This window comes from Oryctolagus cuniculus, chromosome 12 (genome assembly GCF_964237555.1).
Source record: "Oryctolagus cuniculus chromosome 12, mOryCun1.1, whole genome shotgun sequence".
In the NCBI taxonomy this organism is placed as follows: Eukaryota; Metazoa; Chordata; class Mammalia; order Lagomorpha; family Leporidae; genus Oryctolagus; species Oryctolagus cuniculus.
The window spans coordinates 115421827-115433160 of NC_091443.1; positions in this window are offsets into that span (position 1 = coordinate 115421827).

Below are 11334 nucleotides of genomic sequence, written 5' to 3' on the forward strand. Positions count from 1 at the left end.
AAGTGTCCTTGAAGCAGGTGTGCCGGCCCTCTGCCCAAAGGCCCAGCAAAGCAACTCTGACAGACTGTTGAGGCCACACATATGTCCACATTTCTTAGCTATTTTAGAGAAAAAGGAACTTTGGCCTGAATGTTAACTATACCTCTTGTACACATTTCATTTTAACATAAATAGAAATATATTATAATCCATTTAGAAATTCAGAAAAGGTTTAAAAAAGAAAAAAAGAGAAAACTGTCCCAAGCATCCTACTCCAATATAGTTTACACTCATCTCTTGGTATATTTCTTCCAGGTCTTCATACAAGGTATGTAAATATCACAGGGTATTGGCAAGTTTATAATTTTCAATGGAATTTCTATCAGTATTACCTCATAATTATAAATACAGTTATTGACAGGCTACCTAAAGGGTCCAAGTTACATTTTATAATTAATGTAAACATTTCTCAGTTTGGGGGTAAACTGTTTCTAAAATTTTGCTTTAATGGAACTGCAACTTCAGCAGTGTGGCTCTGGGTAACTTTTTAGCTTTTCTAAGCTTCTGCTTTTTTTTTTCTCTTTCAAAACATATAAATAATATTAGTGAGCATTAGACTTTCATGATAGTTAAAATAGATAATGCATTCAAAGCAAGTCATATGTCATAAAACATAGGCTTCTGCTGAGTAAATAGTGGGTGCTAGAGGTTAATTTCTCATTGGATTTTCTTGGAAGAAATATCTGCATACAAGGCAGAAACACATGAGAAAGGTAAGGATGCTCCAGTCTTTCATTTGGGAAGGAGATTCCACTGGGAATGTTAGTGGAGAGACAGTCAATACTGCCACAGCGAGAAGCCCAGGCGTGACCAACCTGGTCTTTGCGAGGTCAGGGCCATTTCAATTTTAGAGGTAGTGGAGTTAGAAGTACACTCACAAAAAGTATGGTCTTAGAAACTGTACATTTTAAACATGCACATTTAACAAAGTAACAAATTAAGAAAAACAACAGAAGTCAGAATAAGGGTGGCAGCCGTGGCACAGCGGGTTAAGCCACCTCTGGTGATGCCCACACCCTACATAGGAGTACTGATTGGGATCCCTGCTCCTCTGCTTCTAATAAAGCTTCCTGTGAGGTAGCAAATGGTGGCTCAAGAGCTTGGGCTCCTGCCACACTTAGGCCAACCCTGGCTGTTGGGGACATTTTTGGGGGATGAACCAGAAGATGGAAGGTCTCACCCTATGTGTTTGTGTTTTGCTCTATAGCTCTGCCTTAACAAGTAGATGAAAATAAAAAAATAAGAGTAAAGGCAACATAATAGCTTCTGTACAAAGCACTGGTTCTTAACTAGCACAATTCTGCCCCTTGCCAGGGAATATCTGGCAACGCCAAGAGGTATTTTGGGTTGTTACACCTGGAAAGGAGTGGTTAGGAGGCCAGGCTTGCAATGCACTGGGCAATCTGCAGCACAAAGACTTACTAGGCCCTGCTATGGTTTCTTTTTTTTTTAATCTTTTATTTAATTAATATAAATTTCCGAAGTACGACTCATGGATAACTATGGCTTCCCCCCCCCCATACCATCCCTCCCACCCACAACCCTCCCCTTTCCCACTCCCTCTCCCCTCCCCTTACATTCACATCAAGATTCATTTTCGATTATCTTAATATACAGAAGATCAGCTTAGTATACCTTAAGTAAGGATTTCAACAGTTTGCTCCCACACAGAGACATAAAGTGAAAAATAATAGATGATTTTTTTTAAATGATGATGAAATCAGATCAGACCTATTGTCATGTTTAATCCCAGTGAGAGTCAAGTTGGGAGTTGATAATTTTTTTTTTACAGAAGATCAGTTTAGTGTACATTAAGTAAAGATTTCAACCGTTTGCACCCCCATAGAAACACAAAGTGAAATATACTGTTTGAGTACTCGTTATAGCATTAAGCCTCAATGTGCAGCACATTAAGGACAGAGATCCTACATGAGGAGTAAGTGCACAGTGACTCCTGTTGTTGACTTTACAAATTGACACTCCTGTTTATGGCATCAGTAATCTCCCTATGCTCCAGTCATGAGTTTCCAAGGCTATGGAAGCCCCTTGAGTTCTCCGACTCTTATCTTGTTTAGACAAGGTCATAGTCAAAGTGGAGGTTCTCTCCTCCCTTCAGAGAAAGGCACCTCCCTCTTAGAAGACCTGTTCTTTCCACTGGGATCTCACTCACAGAGATCTTTTTGCCAGAGTGTCTTGGCTTTCCATGCCTGAAATACTCTCATGGGCTTTTCAGCCAGATCCGAGTGCCTTTAGGGCTGATTCTGAGGCCAGAGTGCTATTTAGGACATCCGCCATTCTATGAGTCTGCTGAGTATCTCACTTCCCATGTTGGATCACTCTCCCCTTTATTTATTCTATCGGTTAGTGTTAGCAGGTACTAGACTTGTTTATGTGCTCCCTTTGACTCTTAGTCCTATCATTATGATCAATTGTGAACTGAAATCGATCACTTGGAATAGTGAGATGGCATTGGCACATGCCACCTTGATGGGATTGAACTGGAATCCCCTAGTATGTTTCCAACTCTACCAATTGGGGCAAGTCAGCCCGAGCATGCCCCAAGTTACACATCTCTTCCCTCTCTTATTCCCACTCTTATGTTTAACAGGGATCATATTTCAGTTAATTTTCAACACTTAAGAATAACTGTGTGATAATTGCAGAATTAAACCAGTCATATTAAGTAGAACAGACAAAAAAAATACTAGGAGTGATAATGTATTAAGTTGTCCATTAACAGTCAGGGTTATGCTGATCAAGTCACCGTTTCTCATAGTGTCCATTTCACTTCAGGAGGTTTCCTTTTTGGTGTTCAGTTAGTTGTCACCGATCAGGAAGAATATATGGTATTTGTCCCTTTGGGACTGGCTTACTTCACTCAGCATGATGTGTTCCAGATTCCTCCATTTTGTTGCAAATGACTGGATTTCGTTGTTTCTTACTGCGGTATAGTATTCTAAAGAGTACATATCCCATAATTTCTTTATCCAGTCTACCGTTGATGGGCATTTAGGTTGGTTCCAGGTCTTGACTATTGTGAATTGTGCTGCAATAAACATTAGGGTGCAGACCGCTTTTTTGTTTGTCATTTTAAACTCCTTTGGGTAAATTCCAAGGAGTGGGATGGCTGGGTCGTACAGTAGGGTTATCTTCAGGTTTCTGAGGAATCTCCAGACTGATTTCCATAGTGGCTTGACCAGTTTGCATTCCCACCAACAGTGGGTTAGTGTCCCTTTTTCCCCACATCCTCGCCAGCATCTGTTGTTGGTAGATTTCTGTATGTGAGCCATTCTAACTGGGGTGAGGTGAAACCTCATTGTGGTTTTGATTTGCATTTCCCTGATTGCTAGTGACCTTGAACATTTTTTCCTGTGCCTGTTGGCCATTTGGATTTCCTCTTTTGAAAAATGTCTATTGAAGTCCTTGGCCCATCTCTTAAGTGGGTTGTTGGTTTTGTTGTTGTGGACTTTCTTGATCTCTTTGTAGATTCTGGTTATTAACCCTTTATCTGTTGCATAGTTTGCAAATATTTTTTCCCATTCTGTCGGTTGTCTGTTCACTCTCCTGACTGTTTCTTTTGCAGTACAGAAACTTCTCAATTTGATGCAATCCCAATAGTTGATTTTGGCTTTGACTGCCTGTGCCTCCCGGGTCTTTTCCAGAAATTCTTTGCCTGTGCCAATATCTTGAAGGGTTTCTCCAATGTTCTCTAATAACTTAATGGTGTCAGGACGTAGATTTAGGTCTTTAATCCACGTTGAGTGGATTTTTGTGTAAGGTGTAAGGTAGGGGTCTTGCTTCATGCTTCTGCACGTGGAAATCCAGTTTTCCCAGCACCATTTATTGAATAGACTGTCCTTGCTCCAGGAATTAGTTTTAGATCCTTGATCAAATATAAGTTGGCTGTAGATGTTTGGATTGATTTCTGGTGTTTCAGTTCTGTTCCATTGGTCTATCCATTTGTTTCTGTACCAGTACCATGCTGTTTTGATTACAACTGCCCTGTAGTATGTCCTGAAATCTGGTATTGTGATGCCTCCGGCTTTGTTTTTGTTGTACAAGATTGCTTTAGCTATTCGAGGTCTCTTGTGCCTCCCTATAAATTTCAGCACCATTTTTTCCAGATCTGAGAAGAATGTCTTTGGTATCTTGATTGGTATTGCATTGAATCTATAAATTGCTTTTGGGAGAATGGACATTTTGATGATGTTGATTCTTCCAATCCATGAGCATGGAAGATTTTTCCATTTTTTGGTATCCTCTTCTATTTCTTTCTTTAAGGTTTTGTAATTCTCATCGTAGAGATCTTTAACATCCTTGGTTAAGTTTATTCCAAGGTATTTGATTGTTTTTGTAGCTATTGTGAATGGGATTGATCTTAGCAGTTCTTTCTCAGTCATGGCATTGCTTGTGTATACAAAGGCTGTTGATTTTTGTGCATTGATTTTATATCCTGCCACTTTGCCAAACTCCTCTATGAGTTCCAATAATCTCTTAGTAGAGTTCTTTGGATCCTCTAAGTACAGAATCATATCGTCTGCAAAGAGGGATAGTTTGACTTCTTCCTTCTTAATTTGTATTCCTTTGATTTCTTTTTCTTGTCTGATGGCTCTGGCTAAAACTTCCAGAACTATGTTAAATAGCAGTGGTGAGAGTGGGCATCCCTGCCTGGTGCCAGATTTCAGTGGAAATGCTTCCAACTTTTCCCCATTCAATAGGATGCTGGCCGTGGGTTTTTTATAAATTGCTTTGATTATATTGAGGAATGTTCCTTCTATACCCAATTTGCTTAGAGTTTTCATCATGAAAGGGTGTTGAATTTTATCAAATGCTTTCTCTGCATCAATTGAGATAATCATATGGTTTTTCTTTTGCAGTCTGTTAATGTGGTGAATCACATTGATTGATTTGCGAATGTTGAACCATCCCTGCATACCAGGGATGAATCCCACTTGGTCTGGGTGGATGATTTTCCTGATGTGTTGTTGTACTCTATTGGCCAGAATTTTATTGAGGATTTTTGCGTCTATGTTCATCAGGGATATTGGTCTATAATTTTCTTTCAGTGCTGCATCTTTCTCTGGCATAGGGATTAAGGTGATGCTGGCTTCATAGAAAGAATTTGGGAGGATTCCCTCTTTTTCGATTGTTCTGAATAGTTTGAGAAGAAATGGGATTAGTTCTTCTTTAAATGTCTGGTAGAATTCAGCAGTGAATCCATCTGGTCCTGGGCTTTTCTTTGTTGGGAGGGCCTTTATTACTGTTTCAATTTCTGTTTCAGTTATGGGTCTATTTAGGTTTTCTCTGTCTTCATGGTTCAATTTTGGTAGATTGCATGTGTCCAGGAATCTATCCATTTCTGATAGGTTTTCCTGTTTGTTGGCATACAGGTCCTTGTGATAATTTCTGATGATTCTTTTTATTTCTGTGGTGTCTGTTGTTACGTTTCCTTTTTCATCTCTGATTTTATTGATTTGGGTCTTTTCTTTTTTTAGTTAGTTGGGCCAATGGGGTGTCAATTTTGTTTATTTTTTCAAAAAACCAGCTCCTCGTTTGGCTGATTTTTTGTAGTGTTTTTTTGGATTCAATCCTGTTAATTTCTTCTCTGGTTTTGTCTGATATTAATATGGCTACACCTGCTTTTTTTGTTTCTGTTGGCATGGAATATCTTTTTCCAACCTTTCACTTTCAGTCTGCATGCCTCTTTGTTAGAGAGATGTGTTTCTTGTAGGCAACAAATAGTTGGGTTGTGTTCTTTGAGCCAGTCAGCCAAACGGTGTCTTTTAACTGGAGAATTCAGACCATTAATGTTCAATGTGACTATTGATACATAGTGACTTTGCCCTGCCATTTTCCCGGAAATATTTTCTAGTATATGCTTTGAGCTTCCCATGCTCTTTTACTGGTAGGTGTTCTTCCTTTAGCTTCTTTCATATTGATGGCCGTGTTTCTGTGTTTCTGAGTGTAGCACATCTTTAAGTATCTTTTGCAGGGCTGGACGAGTGGCCACAAAGTCTTTCAATTTCTGTTTGCTATGAAAGGTCTTTATTTCACCTTCATTCACAAATGAGAGCTTGGCAGGATATAATATTCTGGGCTGGCAATTTTTCTCTCTTAGCACCTGTGCTATGTCTCACCATTCCCTCCTAGCCTGTAGTGTTTCTGATGAGAAGTCTGCTGTGAGTCTGATTGGAGATCCTCTGAGAGTAATCTGACATTTCTCTCTTGCACATTTTAGGATCTTTTCTTTATGTTTCACTGTGGTAAGTTTAATTACCACGTGTCGTGGTGAGGATCTATTTTGGTCATGTTTATTGGGGGTTCTATGCCTTCAGGAACTCCTAGAACTCGAATGTTGGTTTTTTTAATAGTATCCTGTAGATTCCCAACAATATTTTTTAGATTTCTAATTTCCTCTTCTTTTCTTTGGTTTGACTGTATGTTTTCCTGTGCTCTATCTTCTAAGTCCGATATTCTCTCTTCTGCTTCACCCATTCTGTTTTTAAGGCTTTCTAATGTGTTTGTCATTTGATCTATTGAGCTCTTCATTTCATTTTGATTTCTCTTCACTATCACACTTTCCTGTTCTACTAGTTTCTGAGTTTCATTTTGACTCTTCCTTAAAATTTCATTTTCACGAGAGAGATTTTCTATCTTGTCCATTAAGGATTTCTGTAGTTCAAGGATTTGCTTTTGAAAACTTCTAAATGTTCTTATCATAAATTTTTTGAAATCCGTATCTTGCATTTCTTCTATCTCATCATCTTCATACTCTTGGCTTGGGGTGTTTTGCTTATTTGGAGGCATCATAGTGTCATCGTTGATCTTGTTCCCTCGATTTCTGTGTTTGTTACTCGGCATAGTTAATTCTTCTTGTGTCACTGTGAGTTTTTTTTTTTTATTTTTTTATTTTTATTTTTTTTATACTGTGTCCGTGTTAAGTGGACTGCCTGCTATTGGAGGAGCCTTGGAGGCTTGAGATGGGTGCAGCCTGAGAGCTCTGCCTGGTTCTTCCTGGTTAAGGGTGTGCGAAGGTGACACCCTCAGGTTATGCGTGGTAAATCTCTCTCTTTTTATTTATTTATGTATTTTATTTATTCAGGGGGTAAGTAACACCGCACGGCATGGCTGTGCAGAATTGATGGTATTTCGCTTTCAGTCTTTGGCTTCTACCCGCAGAGTCCCAGAGTCCCTTTAGGCTCCTCTGGACTCCCACTGGGTTGCCTAGGCTACTGAATTGTAGTGACTCAGTTCCTTAGCTCTCCCCCATTGATATGTAAATCCAGAGAGGGGGCCTGCTCTTTGTCTCTTGGGAATTCTTCAAGCCTTGCAGCCTTGCAACCTTTGCAAGGTTAGGGGGAAGAGAAACCCCGAAGCTTTTTTTTCCTTCTTTCCGGTAGTGAGTTTGCTGCACTTTCCGGCCCCCCTCTAGATTCTGACCCCCGTTTCCCCACCAATGTCTCGGGTTATTGAGCTCACCTCCCCTTCCAGCGCCGATGTGTGGACTCAGAGCCCTGAGCGTCCCAAGTCTCCCCGCTGTTGTCTGTGTGGCATGCACTCCCCTTCGAGCACTGGCGTGCAGACCCTGGGGCTTCCGCGGCTGGGTCCCGCAGCTTGGCTTCCGCGCGGTGGGCGACCTTGTTCTCCCAGTAGGTCCTCCGATTCACGGCCACTGGATCCAGAAGAGTTTCCCCTGCAGTATTTTCCTGGTTCTTTTTTCTGCGGCTACCGTAACTCCCCTTTTATTAAACTAAATTTTCCCAGACTATCGGTGCGTGCCCTCACTATTCCGCCATCTTCCCCTTTTTGTTTATTTTCGAGCAACAGGAGGCATGATTCTTGGCCATACCATTGTTGACCCCGTTTCCATGTGGTCTCCGTTCATGGCTGTGCCTGTCTTAGGTTGTCCGCCAGGGGATCTTACCCGTCATTGACTAACCAGCACTCAAAACGGGAGACCATAGGAGTGCTTGCTCAGATGGGGGTAGGAATGAGGAACAATGGTAACCGCATGCAGGCTGTGGGCCATTTGAGTGGCTGACCAGAGCTAGTGGGGGTATAAAACAGTAACAAATATGGCTATGGGCAGTTCCTCAGGGTAGGATGATAGGGCAGTAGCTTGACAATTGGTAGCAGGTGCATCCACTAACAAGGTGGACTCTGTCTTGTTCAGCTAGTTCTGGTTGACTATCAGTTGCAGGCTTGATGTTTCTGGCTGGTACCCAAATGGGCTATCCCACATTCTCTGGATAGACACAAGCATATCCTTGGCCCTTGGTCAGCAAAAGCCTTTCTATGGGTGTTGGAATCCAGGGCCTGAATTCCACATCTGCTGCTACATTTAGGGCAAACATGCAGGTGGGATGGGGTCTAGCAGCTGCTCTGAGAGCCTGGGGTACCTGGGAACTGCCACAAACATGGGGACCCTCACTGGGTGCAGATGGGATGACCTCACATGGGTTATTGCCTCAAGGTCGTCTAAGTTCATCCCATGGGTATCTGGGGGGTGTCTAACTAGGCATTGCTGCGTTGTCTGCTGACACGTCATTTTCACTGTCAGAGCGCTCTCTCCCTAAGTCATCAACTGATGTCTGTGAGACAGGGACCTGGAGTGACAGGCTCTCATCACTCACAGATTCATTATGTTTGGTCATCTGTGTGGGTTTCTGAGAGGGGGTATCTTTCCCATGTTTGAGTGCTTAAGAGCAGAACGGCACGCCAACTCTAGCCAAAGGAAAGACACGCACAGCACTGCTGCCATAACAAAACAAATTCCTAGCACCTCAGTGGTTGATGGCATTATGCAGGGGTTCCCTACGTTAGACAGACAGACAGTGGTGTATCAGGTCGTACGTTTGTCCTGTGCTTAGTGGGAGACTTCCTTGATTCGTTAGGTCAAGGCCATATGCTCACACGGTGTCTCCGGAGCGTCAACTCTCTCAAGGGAGGGTAGATGACTTGGTTCCAAATTCTGGGATGATCAGTCCCTTATGTGAATTCACCAGGTGAACTGAAAGTAAGAGGAGCTGAGAAGCGGCGTACACTTCTGGGCGATGTGTGCTTAACCTGGGATCACTTAGACCGAGAACAAGGACAAGGAAAGGGGCGTAGGAGGGGGTTTTGTGCTCACCCTCACAGAACCGAACAGCACACAAAACACCGAGGGGCCTACTTGCCAAAATCAAGGGAGGACCTCACCGAGTCCGACACACTGTCTCTCTCTCAGTCACATTGGTGCCAGATGTTGCTGTGGATTCATTCTGAGAGGAGGAGCGTGGTGGGGGCAAGAGGCACGGAGTCACCACACAGATCCCAGGAGTTGGGTGAAAGTGGGTGAGAGGCGAGCAGCCTGCAGACTTGTCTATTTCAGTTGGTACAACAGCTTATATAGTCGAAGCAGCCAATCCAGTCAAGGGGCGGTTTATGCCCTGACCAATCACAGCCTGTTGCCAGGCAGGCTCCATTGCCAGGTGGTTTCCCAGGGAGTTTCTGAAGCAATTCCTGAGTAACTGATGCTTTCTTGCCAGCAGCCATCTTGGCATGGCCTTCTCATTATACCACACGATCCCTTAAGGGTGCAGGGGCCCCGACATGTGGTGCCAGTGCCCCCCGAGCCATGAGGGTGCCAGCATCCCCAGCCCCATGAGTGTGCCTGAACTACCAACCCCATGAGGGTGGCTGCTGCCCCTGACCCTGTGAGGATGGCTGCCACCTGACCTGGTCAGGGTGGCTGTGGCCACCGACCCTGTGATGGTGCCCATGCCCCCTGACCTGTGAGGGTGCCTCTGTCCCCCGACCCATGAGGTTGCCAGTGCCCGCCAACCCCTGTGGTGCCAATGTCCTGCATCCCCCATGAGGATTTCTGAGCCCACCCAATGGGGAGAGGTTGTCTACATGCCCCCCCACACAGTGGCAGTCACAGCTACCCCCAGCCCTCCCCCACCCCAACCACAGCCCACAGTTGGGCCTTCCTCAGTCTTCCTGGGCAGACAGAACTCCAGGAGGCTCCCGAGCTGTCTTTCAGAATCCCTCTCAGTGCCCCCTGAGGAGAGTCAGCCAAGGTAGGCACCTGCCACTCTACCTGCCTCAGGACCGCATCTGCCCTACTGCACCAGCCCCACACTGGGGGGCGCCCCTGTGACCTCAGGGCCAGGCCCCTCCCTCTCCCTGCAGCTCCAGACTCCCTCTTTCCTGTTTCTGTCCTTGGGCCAGCTGGCTCTCTCCTCTTCCTTCCCAGGCAGCCTCGGGACTCAGTGTTGCTGCCCAGGGCCTCCGTGGCTGAGCCTGGGGGTTCTCGGGACAGGATCCACACCACTGGCAGAGAGGCCAGGGAGCTTGTGGTTGATGGTGTAGGGGCTGGGAACTTGGGGGGTGTTGTTGTGGAACAGCCAGAGGTCTTTGAACTTCCTCCTGGGCGTGCCACACCTGCCCCAATCTGAGTTGTGCTGCTGGGGGCAGGGGGCAGGGAGTACTAAGCCCCCCAGCCTGGGAGCCCCAGCACAGGCCAGGGTGAAAGGCTGGGGGTCACCTCGTCCCTTGGGTGTGCAGTTGAGAGTGGCTGGGGGTGAAGCCTTCGGTTGCTTGATGACCTCAAAGCCTGAGAATCCTCTGCACCCATCAGCCCAGGTGAGGCGGGGACACACAGCCTCCTGCCTCCCATCTGGGCATTGTCACACCTGCTACTGGCTGAAGGCAGGGTCCTCAGCCCCAGATGAAGCCCTGTAGCCAGGGCAGGTCAGCTATTCTGAGTTCCGCCCGGCCGGGCCGCAGAGTTGGCCTAGGGCCCCACCTACCACTCTTTGCTGGCCTCTGACTCTCCCTCTTCTGCTTTTCCCCAGCAGGGAGGGCCCAAACTCGCCTCCACGACCTGCAGCCCCCAGACCAGCCGAGGCTCCCTCTTAGATTTATGAGTCTGTGGCCCCCTGCCTGCCCTGCCTCCTCAGGGTCCCCTCAGAGGACTCCTGGGATTTTTGAGTACCCGAGGGGCCTCCGGCACCCCCTCCAGCCATCTGTTTTAGCTGCGAGCTCCTGGTTCAAGCAGGGTTCTTCCTCCTGTCTTTCTCCATCAGGCCTGCTGGCTGCCACGTGAGCCTCCCAGGCTAGTGCTGGCCCTGGCCAGTGGGTCCAAAGGCGGGGCCATCAGTGAGGAGGGAAGCCCGAGAGGGCCAGGCAGTGTCAGGACTGTGGCACTGCTGCCTGGGAGGTGAGTGAGAGGTGGCATGAGTGGCAGGGGAGGCCCTCTCCAGCCTCCACCTCGACTCCCCGGAAACTCTGATCATCTACTCCAGCTCCTCC